Below are 13,374 nucleotides of genomic sequence, written 5' to 3'. Positions count from 1 at the left end.
GAAATTTGAACCACTTTGTTGTCAAGGCTTTCCTGTGGTCTAGACTGCCACCAAGAGGAGAAACATATTATTGTAAATAATGTTCATCATGATGTACCCAAGTCTGTCACCCTGGCCTAAACTGTTTTAGTCAGACTCGCTCAAGAAAACCTTTAGCTCAAGAAATCTCAGGATCCTTATCAAGTCCAAGTCATGGCCAAGACTAATGGCAGCTTCAGTCTGAAGTTTAAAGATGCAATTTGGGGGGGACACGGTGGCACGGTCGGTAGTGCTGTCGCCTCACAGCTAGAAGGTCCTGGGTTGATTCCCGCTGGGGATGCTGTGGGCGCTGGGGGCATGTTCTCTCCTCCGCATCATCAGTGCCCATACCCGAGGCGGGGTTGGCAAAAAGGGCCTTTCTAACCTTTCCAACCAGGAGCTGGTTGGAATAACACGTCGCTGTCCTTCCACGCGCTACTTCCGGCCGGGGAAACTCTCCCCTGTCAGGTGAAAAGAAGCAGCTTGGACTCCTCATGCATAGAAAGAAGCATGAGGTCAGTCCACTGCCCTCCCCAGGTTGGCAGAGGAAGTGTAGCGCCCTGGATTTCATTAGATCACAGTCACTGGGTGGAAAAAATGGGTTGCAAAATCGTGGGATAAATTTAAAGATGCAATTTGGGGGGCACGGTGGCACAGTCGGTAGTGCTGTCGCCTCACAGCTAGAAGGTCCTGGGCTCGATTCCCGCTGGGGACGCTGTGGGTGCTGGTGGCGTGTTCTCTTCTCCGCATCATCAGTGCCCATACCCGAGGCGGGAAAGGGCCCTTCTGTGTGGACTGGAGTTTGCTCTCATGTTCTCCCCGTGTCCCTAAGGTAGGTACCCTCACAAAAACATGCAGTAATCCTGGTCTCTAAACTCCAGCCGGGGCGCCTGGTGGAGGGGAAACAAACTGGTTGGAATAACGTGTTCCTTCCACAGGTTACGTCCAACCAGGGAAACTCCCCCCTGTCAGGTGCAAAGGAGCAACTTGGACACTCATGCATGAAGGAAGCATGAGTTCAAGTCCGTTGCTCTCCCCAGGTTGGCGGAGGGTGTGTAGAGCCCAGGATCACATTAGATAATTGACACAAGGGTGAAAAATGGGTTACAAAATCGTGGGATATATATATATAACCAATCTGTAGTCTCTAGTGTCTCTAGTATGGTAGCTTTGTGTCCAGGTAGCTCAGTCGGTAGAGCTCTTGCCTTTGTACCACAAGGTAATGACATGTGTTTGATCTCGGGCACCGCCAACTCAACGTATGAGTCGCACAGCTTGGGTGCGGAAAGTCATGTGGTAAGTACTGGGAGCTGATGCTATGTGTGGTGCTCCACCTCAGCAATCCATCTCTCTAGCGCATTATAACGGGGATAGACTCCCACGTAGGCTGATATACCGACAACAATAATAATAATAATACAAAATAAAGAAAAACAAAAAGAAAACAGCAGGGGGGGGGGGGGGGGGGGGGGGGGGGCTTGGGACATATTTAGGCAGGCAGTCATGATGGTAGGAGGGTGCAAAACCATTAAGGGCTTTAAAAACAAGTAAAATAATTTTAAAATCAATCCTAAAAACAACCGGGAGCCAGTGCAGAGAGGCTAAAACTGGAGTGATATATTAAAACAGTATAAGTGGTTGGAGATGGTCTCCATATTCTTCCACAGAGAAAGTTAGACACTAGGTCGGACACCTACTGGTTGACAAGTAGTGCTGCCCAAAGCTCATAGGCGCATGTCTCCCCTGGGCAGGAAGCAGGGATGAGAGCGCGTTTATTTTAACAATTTTTCAAAATGATTTGGAAAGCAGTTCTACAAGCTCACAACATGTCACAATGTGGTGTGAACTTGAAAATCTGCTATTTTCGAATTGCAAAAAAATTAAAGAATTAAAGTGGTTAAACTTATGTAGGCCTATGTATGCTATATATCAACCTATTTTGCTGAGGACCCACTGGAACCCACAAGGAGCTCTGAGGTTAACTGCATTAATTAGTTAATGTATAAAATACCTCTACATTTTAAGTTTTAGACTATGTTATCTGTATTCACTGCATGTGTGCAATTGAATACAATGGGATCGTGTCATTTTACAGTAGTGTGTAATGTGGTTACCCCAACAACAAAATAGGTGGGTTAAAGGGGAATACATTACTAGAATAATTATGTATTTAAACAGCTTTCTCTGTTTTGATTACATTAGTTTTACTGTGAAAAGTTTAACATAGCATTTGCTCCCTCTAGTGGTTGAAAAGATGTTGATGAATTTTGAAGCGCTGCTGTATGGTACTATAAAATAGTAAAACATCTCAGATACTGTCATCCCTGTCCAAAATAATTGTTTACAAGAGGGTCCACCTTGTTCAAATCATCAAAACATTTAGAGACATACAAATAGACACTAATATATAGCAGAAAAAAAAGAGAACAGGAATTCATCATAAAGGAGGTAAAAAGGGAAAAGAAACATATACAGTGAGGGGGAAAAGGGGTGGGTGGTGGGTTCAGATTTTACGGGGGCCAGTTTCGAATTGCAACCGTCCGTAGGTGCCCTTTGAGAGCGGTTTTGAAGGAGTCAAGGGATTTGCATGTCTTAATGACTGTTGGTAGGGTGTTCCACATTTTGGTGGCATAGGAGCGAAAATAATTTAGTCCCTTGTTTGTGCCGAATCTGGTTTGCACATGGTTTGTTGCACTCCCTCTGGTGTTGTGGGTGTGGACTTCGTTAACATTAAGGAAGTATTTAGACAGGTACATGGGTATCTTGGTGGTGTATCGAATCTTGTGGACCAGACCCATTGCAAGATGCTGTACTCTGTCGTCGACCCTAAGCCATGTCAAAGTGGGCAGGGGTGAGGTGGGTTCGGGGGTGAGGCCAAGTAGGAGCATGACCAGTTTGTTGGGCCTTTGAGGTGCTGTGGTACCAAGAGGTGCATGCATAGTCAAAGAAACCTTGTACGAGGGCTCCTGTTAGGGTCTTCAAGGTGTTTTTGTTGACCAGTGAGGAGATCCTGTAAAGGAATCTTGTTCTTTGGTTGACTTTTTTGATTACGTTGACAGACTGCTGGATTACCTTCCTTTGTGTGGATTTGTTGCCCTAATGCCCATGTGGATTTTATCTGTGTTTTGCCTCATGCGGACTACCTTCTAATTGGTTTCGATAGCACATCAGTGAGCTGGATGCAATCCTACCTGGAGGGGAGAGAACAGATGGTGGAAGTGAACGGAACACTGTCCCCCCCCCCTCCCAGTGAGCTGTGGCGTTCCACAAGGAAGCATACTAGGGCCTCTACTGTTCCTAATATATGTAAACGACATGACTTCAGCTTGTGACTGCAACTTGTTCCTGTTCGCAGATGACTCAGCACTGCTGGTCTCGGACAGGGACAAACTGCAGGTTGAAAATGCTCTCAGCTCTGAACTCGGTAGAATCTGCACCTGGCTCGCTGATAACAAACTATCTTTACACCTGGGAAAAACTGAATCCATTCTCTTTGGCTCTATTAGTAATCTCAGCAAGGCAAATGGCTTCTTGGTTAGAGTGGGTGACAATGTTATCACACGTAAAGATGAAATTACCTACCTAGGTTCCATCCTGGAGGCTAATCTTTCCGGTGATAAAATGGCCACCAACGTAATCAAAAAAGTCAACCATAGAACAAGATTCCTCTACAGGATCTCCTCACTGGTCAACAAAAACACCTTGAAGACCTTAACAGGAGCCCTTGTACAGGGTTTCTTTGACTATGCATGCACCTCCTGGTACCACAGCACCTCAAAGGCCCTTAAAACCAGGCTCCAGACTTCCCAAAACAAACTGGTCAGGCTCCTACTTGATCTAGCCCCCCGAACCCACCTCACCCCTGCCCACTTTGACAGGCTGGAATGGCTTAGGGTCGACGACAGAGTACAGCATCTTGCAATGGGTCTGGTCCACAAGATTCGATACACCACCAAGATACCCATGTACCTGTCTAGATACTTCCTTAATGTTAACGAAGTCCACACCCACAACACCAGAGGGAGTGCAACGAACCATGTACAACCCAGATTCGGCACAAACAAGGGACTAAATTCTTTTCGCTCCTATGCCACCAAAATGTGGAACGCCCTACCAACTGTCATTAAGACATGCGAATCCCTTGACTCCTTCAAAACCGCTCTCAAAGGGCACCTACGGATGGCTGCAATTCGAAACTGGCCCCCGTAAAATCTGAATCCCCCCCCCCCCCCTTTTTTCCCCTCACTGTATATATTTCTTTTCCCTTTTTACCTCCTTTATGATGAATTCCTGTTCTGTCTATAGAAGTGTGTCTATTTGTACGTCTCTAAATGTTTTGATGATTTGAACATGGTGGACCCTATTGGAAACAAGTGTAATGCTTAATTGGGTCGTCCACTCACAGTTAACAGCCTTTGTATTGAGTTTGTGCTTGAAATGTACTGTAATTCTGCAAACTGTTAATAAATTCTTCAATCAATCAATCAATTATGTGGACTGTGGACTGATGTGCTTCTACTTTTGGCATCTTATGTCTAACCTTATGTGCATAAGTCCACACAACAGCTGGCTGCTGCTCCGAAAATTGTAATGTGCAAAGTTCACATTCACGTTTCAGCCAACTTGTGGCCTTCCTCAGAGTGAAGGCCACATATGTTGAAACGCTGTGAATGTTTGTAGACTCTTTTTATTTTTCACGGTTTATTTTTTGTCCTGCACCAGCGTTTGTGTAGTTGTGTATAACATTTTGGGATGTTTCTTTTCTGTTTTTCTCCTTGCTCTCTCTTTCTCTGTCACCCTTTTGTCTTTCCTGAAAACAACAAATGGTTGAGCTTGCACAAAAAATAATTACACCCACTTATTGTCTCCACCAGGCCGAAGGCATGGGGAGAGAGTATGTTTTGCACTCCGTCCGTCCGTGTGTCCGTGTGTCCGTCCGTGTGTCCGTCCGTCCTTCCGTCTGTGAACAGCTAATCTCTGGCACCGTTAACCCGGTTGATGCCAAATTTTGCACACACACTCCTTGGATGCCAACGCTGAACCTCTGCCCCAAAATTTCCAGAACGGCCTGTTATAGCGCCAACCAGGAGGCCGCTTTGTGCAAAACAAGTTTTTGGACAGTACACCTATAGATTTTGTCCAAACATCACGCAAATTGGTACACAGTCTCTCTAGAGCCATTCAACGAAACAGGTCTTTCAGATTTCTCAGACTCCATCCTGATTGGCTAAGATTGGCTTCCAAAGTTCGCAGGAGTGCTCAGTTTCAAACAAAATGCTGCAAATCATGAACACATCGTGTGATTTCCGTGAAATTGTGCACACACATTCCCACTAGGCCGAGGATGAAATGCTACATGAACATTTTCAACTCAGCCTCATGGTGGCGCTACAACAGGTCAAGCCGCATCACACACACACACGTTTATATTGCTCCTAAAAAAATTGCCAAACATCACACACACACACTCCTATCCTCCTGGTGGAGACCTGTGCCCAGAAGGGCACTTTTTCTAGTTTACAACTGTAAACCTGTGATGTGGCAATAAAATTGATTATTGATTCCTTATTGTATACACTGTACCGTATGTCTGAATCTCTAGACTTAGTGCTGTGCTAACACAATTAAGACTTATAAACAACACTGCCTCAGTGCCTCAGGTACTTTACCAATGATTGGTAAAGTACAATGATTGGTAAAGTACCCGTGGCAGTGTCTTATTTGGGTAGCCCTTTAATCAAGCCTTTGTGTGTGTCATGTGATATATAAAAATAAACTTGCCTTGCCTAGAGGCAAACGCCTTAAGGCTGCTTCAACAATTGTCGGGGATAGATTACACATTTAATGTACAGTTCGGCTAAACAGTCTATTCCACACACCAATATTGAAGGTGTCAAGTATAAACTATAAAGTGTTTATAACGTTGATGTATGCACAAAAGAAAAGTTAAAAAAAAGGCTTTTGTTTTATTGCATTGCTACTTTTAATGTTTGTGCTGATGCAGGTTAATACGGTTAAAGCTACAATTATGTTTATGTTCTACCCGGGATTCAAACCCTGGTCTCTTGCATGTACAGAAGACATTACATTTGTACAATTTTAATATACTAAGTAAAATAGTTAAGAACAACAAGGGTACTGGGAAGGAAGCTGTTGCAACTCAACTAGGCCTAATTGATGGTCAGTTAGTTATTTAGCCAGTTTATGGAGGTAATCGACAATGGAGCTAATCGACTTAAGACTTGTAGGTAATATAAACCTTTAGCTGCAGAGTCTAAAAATACAAATTTCCCCTACAGCTTTTGAATCTGCAAGTTACAAAGTCAGGGCTATAGGAAGTGTACATTAGCTATTAGTGTTAGCTATTATGTGTTACATGTTTTAGTGTTGTAATAAAAATATAACATATTATTTTAACTTGCATTTACGATGGCCATACAGTGCCTTCCAAGGCGCATACCGATAGGGAGTAATCAGTTATTATTATTATTTTGTGTGACACCCAGCAAAGGTCGTCAGGCACGGGAATCGAACCTGCGACACGCTGTCAGGCTGCTTTAGAGCCTATATGTGGTTGTGCCTTAACCACTAGGGCAGGCCATCGGCGCCCTGAGTAATCCGTTATAATCTATTTTGGAAATCGCATGTACGCTAGCCTCTTACTTGACAATGAAAGTAAACTAGAAAGATACGATCCTGCAGAATTGCGAGTGCGGTTGCATATCTCTATAGGAATATTGTTCAATTAGAAGAGTTGGGTATGTCGCCGTATACTGTCCAATCAGATGAGGCCGGCAAAGTGCACTAATGCCTTGGGAAGAGTTGACCAATCGTAGGGGAGAATAAATAGAGAGCTATTGCACGATTTAAACGAAAGGATTTAAGTGCTGGAAGTCTGCTATAAGGCAACCACACTGAGACAAAAATACTCGATCATGTCATTTTTCTGCCCCCTACTGGACTAACAGCTGTACTAAACTGTTGAATGTTCAATTATTGTCACGCTCCTTCCTACATTGGCCCATGTTGGGTTTAAGTGTTTAATTAGATGCTCACATTACACCCCCTCACACTGCGGCCCAGTGGTCCTCATGCAAGACAACCGGTTTACAGGCCACAACTGACACTTATCTCTATTTTGGTAAACTTCTATGAAAATAACAATTATTCTACATTCTCTAATTGTGTAGACTTCTTGTAAATTAAATAGGCCTAATACAGATGTTTAACAATAATTTAACTCTTGAGAGTGTAAAATGAAACCAAATGGACCCACTCTCCAGAGTTAAAGATCTATATGGTTAAAAACTGTCCTTTATTTAGCTGGGGACCACCTGGAGGCTGGAACCCCCTCAAGGACCACTGGTGGTCCCCGGACCACTGGTTAAAAACCACAGATCTACGCAACAGCACACACAGCTGACTGCTCACGTTACTACTAGTTATTACATGTTTGAATGCTTGATTCTGATTGGTCAATCACTGAATTCAGCGGTTTGTTATTTCTTGATAACAGACAGATAATCAAACCCTCTGAGCACCAGCTGCGTGGCTGCACCCCGGCCCCCGCTTGATTTACTGCTGTTTCCAACATGACAGCCATGTAAACACACACACACACACTGTGACATGACATTTACAGCTAAACATTGCTCTCAAAAATGTTTTTTGAAAACATTTGAGCTAGAAATAGACTAGCAGTACCCGAAAATGGTTTTGATCAACTCACTTCCTTGTTTTCCGACAGTGCCCCAGCCCTGCAGCTGGGCAGACGCAGCCAGCGTGAATACCTTTTTTGTTGTGTTTTGGATCAATTTATTAATTTATGTTAGGTATAGCCATGTAATAAGTGGGATAATATCTGGCTAGGTGGTCATTGTCGAATTATCTCCCGACAATGACCACCTAGCCAGATATTATTAACAGTGTGCGCCAGCCAGACACATTTTCCGGTGGGTACCATTTGTCTATGGTACCCGGCAACTACTGGCGAACAGCAGCGATAGCAGGCGAACAGGCGATAGTCGAAAAGAGGGCGGAGGAACGTCGCCCGAAAAGCTGAAAATAATTTATCTTTTGGGCGACATCGTCCGGCGATGGTGGGCGATTGGGCGATAGCCAATGAAATTCAAGTGTCGCTCGCCATTGTTCTCCCGCTGTTAAAACACTCGGTGATAATCAAGATAGGCCTACATACATGCCCGATGTAAGTGGATGTCTGAAAGCAATTCTCCGACTACAATAAGTAGTGGGAGAATAAGGAATGTTTTCAATTGACATTTTATGATGCAAAGACCTGAAAAGATTATACCATAGGCTACCGACATCTTCAATACCCTGATAATGGAGAAACAAACGACAGACAATTTGTTCACAAGAAATTACTTCCATAATTATATTCGATTTGTGTATTAGGCTAACATCATTTTGTGTGCTGTGGTGTTACTTGGATGATGCAAAGCTGGCTAAATGTGTGCAGCGGTGAGACTGCTAGAACTGCCAACATACATTTCAGCACACAAAGAAGGTACGTAGATCAAAGAGCTTATTTTCCCAAAAGGTCAGTGATCTTTTAGATATGAAAGGATAACCTGTAATTATAGTATCAATTTTATTTCCACCCACTTTATCAGTTTTCCTGAGGTGTGCATCAGCATTCTACCTCTTCACAGATACCACATGAAGAGAGAGAGCCAGACAGACACACATACCGACAGACAGACAGACCGACAGAAAGAGATAGACTGAGGTAGAGATATGGGCAGAGAGACAGAGAAGATACATTATTGGTGTTCAGTACATGTTTGAAGGAGAAAAGGGAAGAAGTTTTATGGTGGTCGTATAAATATACCTTCTACAACAACACACAAGAATACATATCTGCCTGCTTAAGGTGTGCCATGCAATGTGCACTGTCATCAACATGAGGTGTCATCCTGTTACTGTGAAGGGTGGTGAAGAGTGCTATTGTCATTCACTGTAACTGTAACACACTGTCTATTGTGTTGAGAGAAACACACAGACACAGGCACACATTGATGCACACACGGAACCTATCATTCCACCGACAACATGTTAATGGTATCTTGGCAAAACATTTGTCCATCGTGTCAACGGCTGGCATCAAAATGATCCAACATGTACTTGGTAAGAAGAACACTTTGACTTCCCCTGCAGTGTTATGCCTGCATGGTCCAAAGATACTTTGTTGTCTGGAAACATCTGTATTACACCTTGATGACTGAGTTCTGGCCAAGTGCTTTTGAACTTGATAACATAACCTTGTTGTTTGGGAGGGCCGGTAACAACATGCCTGCTGCAGAGATTGAGTAGACAATCGTTGCCATTCAGTAAGGTTATGGGGCAGAGAAAAAAATAGAAAGAAAAACAAATGTAATTAGGAGAACTATTTTTAGAGGAGGTGCACATGGAACTGGTAAGTGCTGTCTGGTTTGTGTAATTCCACTTTGATGTCTGAGTCAGCACACGTCAACATCCCTCTGTTTTCATGCATGCCCAAATTCCCTATGAATCTTCATTTGAGTTGAAAGTTACAGAGGTTGTCATTCGTCGAATGAATACTGCAACTAAATATTTATACCTTTTTTACCTTAGACAAAAACAAAAATCCTATCAGTTTGGAGGACTAGTTTGAATCTATCTTGTTTAATTATTTGCTAAATAATTAAATCTCTTCTCTTGTCTTGTCTTTTCTTCTTCTTCTCTTCTCAATTCACGGAGCCCTAAAGGGACACAGGTACGGTATATTCCGTAAGGATTGACTTCCTTTGGGCTGGGGTGGAATTCATAGCATTGAAGCAATGTGTCCAGTAGAGAGCACTGTTGAATTTGTATTGAATGTTTTTGTAACAAATGATAGTTGCAGTAAATCACCATTGTATATAATGGAAATCTATCCATGTCTCTCCCCCCCCCCCCCCACCCCCCCCCTCTCTCTCTCTCTCTGAGAAAGAGAGAGCTCATGAGCCCTACATGCCTTTTACGTTCACATTCACACTATAAAGTATGCCACAGCAATTACACGAGGGGGAGAATCCTGGGCTCCCAACTGGGCAGATCTCTGTGTGACTCAGGCGCCTTCCTGCTCTCTGAACTCTGGTGCTTCACCTTCAACTGAGATGGAGAGAGCGAGGAAGCAGAACAAGTGGTGGAGCTAGGGGGTGTGTGTGTGTGTGGGGGGGGGGGGGGATGCCACATAAAAAGAGGAAGTTCATCTTCTGATAAACACATAGCTACACATCCCAATGGACCCTGTCTGAGAGAGCAGCCCCTGCCTAAATGTGTCCTTGTCTGTGCCGCAACACTACAAGGGGATACGCCGCACGGAATTCGTGTTTTGTCCCTAGGTCGTTCGTTTGAGAACGTTAGAGGATTTTAGCACATCTCTCTGTAACCCGCCGTTTTCCCCCATTCAAGGGGGCTCTCCAGACACAGCTCTGCTCTTCACAGAAGACATGCATAATCATGACATTGGGGGGGGGGGGGGGGGGGGGGGGGAGATGAAACGAGAAAAAGATGGTGTAAAGCAGCATATACATATATGGCACTTTATTTTGTACCCCCTTTTCAGGTGTGGTGTTTTGGTTTTTGATTTTTGTATGTGTTACACACAAAGGAAGCAGCTGCTGCTATGTACTTCAAAGGAACTCCGGCAATCCCACACAGACAGACCACATATCTGTGGAGCACGCTGCTATGCGCCACGCCACGCTGCGCCACGCTGCGCCACCCTACAGACAGGCTGAGACCATGGATTCTCATTAACAACACTACTGTTTCCTCCATAGATTACTGCTGCTACTGAAGGACTGCACAGAGAAGACTCCCCCCACCTTCCTTCCTTCACTCAGTTCACACGGGTGTGATTTTTTTAAACATCTACACTGTGCATCACATTAACTTCCTTATCTCATCTCAGCTGTTGCGTATTGCTACTGATAGTCACAATATGGCACCATGCAGGCAAGCCCTGAGAGTTGCTTTCACCGAGATTAAACCCAAAACTATATGCTTTAAAAAAAACTGTTATGTGATGTCAATCAATCACTTAATCCAGGGGTTCTCAACCCGTGGGTCGCGACCCCTCGGGGGGTCGCCAAATTATTTTAGGGGGTCCCCAAATTATTAAAAAAAAAAAAAAAAAAAAAAAGATTAAAAAAAAACAAAAAAAAAACACGATTTTTCAAAAATAGCAGACCTACAAGCTCGTAGCGCGCCACTCGGTGGCGCGCTATGAGCTTGTAGATCTGCTATTTTTCAATAGCTAAATTATAACAATGCTTAAAACACCAAAAGGGGTTCCCGCCCAAAATGGGTTAAGGTTATTGTAGCAGTCAATTTATATTGGGGGTCGGGAGGGGGCGGGGCGGGGGTCCCGAGACATTGCCAAAGCATTTCCGGGGGTCCCCGGGCAAAAACGTTGAGAACCCCTGACTTAATCGACTGAAAGTACATGCGGCTGTGTACTATTTCTGTCAGAAGCAGCTGAGGGCTGATTTCACCCCACTGCGTAGAGCAAATCAGGCCATTTCTCAGAAACGAGCCCTCAACTAAAAGTGAAAGGAAAAGTAAAAAGTGTGTGTGTGTGTGTGTGTGTGTGTGTGTGTGTGTGTGTGTGTGTGTGTGTGTGTGTGTGCGCGTGCGTGCGTGTTATGATAAGGCAGTGTTCCGTATGCGACCCCACTTGATATAAAAGTGGTGATAGTTCTGAATACCTAGCACACGTCCACAGCTCTTTGCAGCAACAGCATCTCACTACAACCTGTGAGGACGTTCATCATTATCCAGGTAATATCTAGCCTGATTATCAGACTGTAGCTTTCTTTATGCAGTCCACTCAGAGAGTGGGCGGGGTCTTTGGGCTGGATCCAGGCTAGGTAATATCAGCATTTCTTTCTTCCTAATATACGTGCAGATGATGAGCAGTCATTTTATAATATTTTTTGAAAAGATCTCTGTTATGTCTATAAACTTTTATTTGAAGTTGGTCAACTGTATCTTTGGTCAACTTCAGCCGATAATGCAGTCTAATAGTCTAATCAACCTGTGGGTCACCAGATGACAGTGAAAGTGACAGTTTAAGGACTTTCAATACCTTTTTTTATACACAACATTGTGAAAATAGCTGATCTATATCGGTGGGGGGGTCCCAAGTTAATATGATTATGTTGGAGGGTTGAAAAGTTGAGAACCATCTGCTAATGGCTAGGCTATTTTATAATTTCTATTTTATTTTTAAATTGTGCTTTCACTTTGGTCTGCTCTTGCCTACTGATCAAGAGCATAATAACAGGATCATTATTCAAATATATTGATGGGGGGGATAGAAATTACATTTCTGTTTGCCATTTTGGCTTCGTAATGAAAAAGTGCACAGGGAAGGTATGCCAAATAACTGAAATATACTGGCATTTTTATAAAATGTATAGGCCTACCTTTAAAAATGTAAAAATAGCGTGACGTGTTGTAAGCTTGTATATCTGCTATTTCTGCTTTTTAAATGTATGAACATCTTTCCACATGGAAACGGTTATGTCAAAATAATTGTCATGATCTCAAACAATTGAGACGATTTATATGATTATATGTAGCACTTGTGACAACCCCGATGCTGTGGCTGTGGCATTGCCAGCATGGATGCAAACATTAACCTTGGTTCCTTCTGTGACAGGAATTCACAATGCCGCTCGAATTCGTTGTGTGGCTCGGAAAAGTCATCATCTTCATCATCACCGGCAAACCGCCGGTGTAGATGAGGTGAGGAGGTGACAGCTAGGTATGTGTGTTGTGACGGTTCCCTGTATTAGTTGGCTATATGAATTTCATTGTTCGGTGGTAATTATGTGTTGTTCTAATGTGTTTTCTCATTGGTTCCTATAGGACTTGGGGAGCAGTGTGATGAAGGTCATCATCAGGCTAATGGGGGAGCACCTGGGCCCGGGTGCTCACGCCATAGAGTACAAACTAGACTAGAGCACTTCTTTCCCAAACGTTGGGTCACAACCCATTTGTGGGTCTTAAACACATTTAGTTTTTAGTTTAGGATGCGTTTGGCCTGATATGGGCCTTCCTCAGCGTTGTGCTGAGGAAGGCCCATCATCAGGCTGAAACGTGTCCGTTGTCCGTCAGAGGCAAAATAAAATGTGAAAAGGACATTTCTTGTGTGCCTGGTATTCCTTCATTCCCATTTGTACTGTATTGAGCATTGCACCTTAAAAAACAGTCATCTAAATTGGAGTGTTGCAGCTTTTCTGCTTTTGCAGATTCTCTTTCTCTCAATTATTATTATTATTATTATTATTATTTCAAAACATTGTCAAAAAGAAATTCCAAAAA

General features: G+C 43.5%; 1 long non-coding RNA gene across 1 annotated transcript; it reads left to right on the top strand.

The window, feature by feature from the left end:
* The first annotated feature begins 10,824 nt into the window (after positions 1–10,824).
* LOC306942900 lies at positions 10,825–13,070 on the top strand. Its single transcript, XR_013792345.1, has 3 exons — positions 10,825–10,898; positions 12,710–12,814; positions 12,919–13,070. It is a non-coding gene; the product is annotated as an uncharacterized lncRNA (long non-coding RNA).
* The last annotated feature ends 304 nt before the right edge of the window (positions 13,071–13,374 follow it).

The sequence above is a fragment of the Electrona antarctica genome (genome assembly GCF_951216825.1).
Source record: "Electrona antarctica genome assembly, chromosome: 18".
Classification (NCBI taxonomy): Eukaryota; Metazoa; Chordata; class Actinopteri; order Myctophiformes; family Myctophidae; genus Electrona; species Electrona antarctica.
This window is presented reverse-complemented; position numbering and strand designations above follow the sequence as displayed.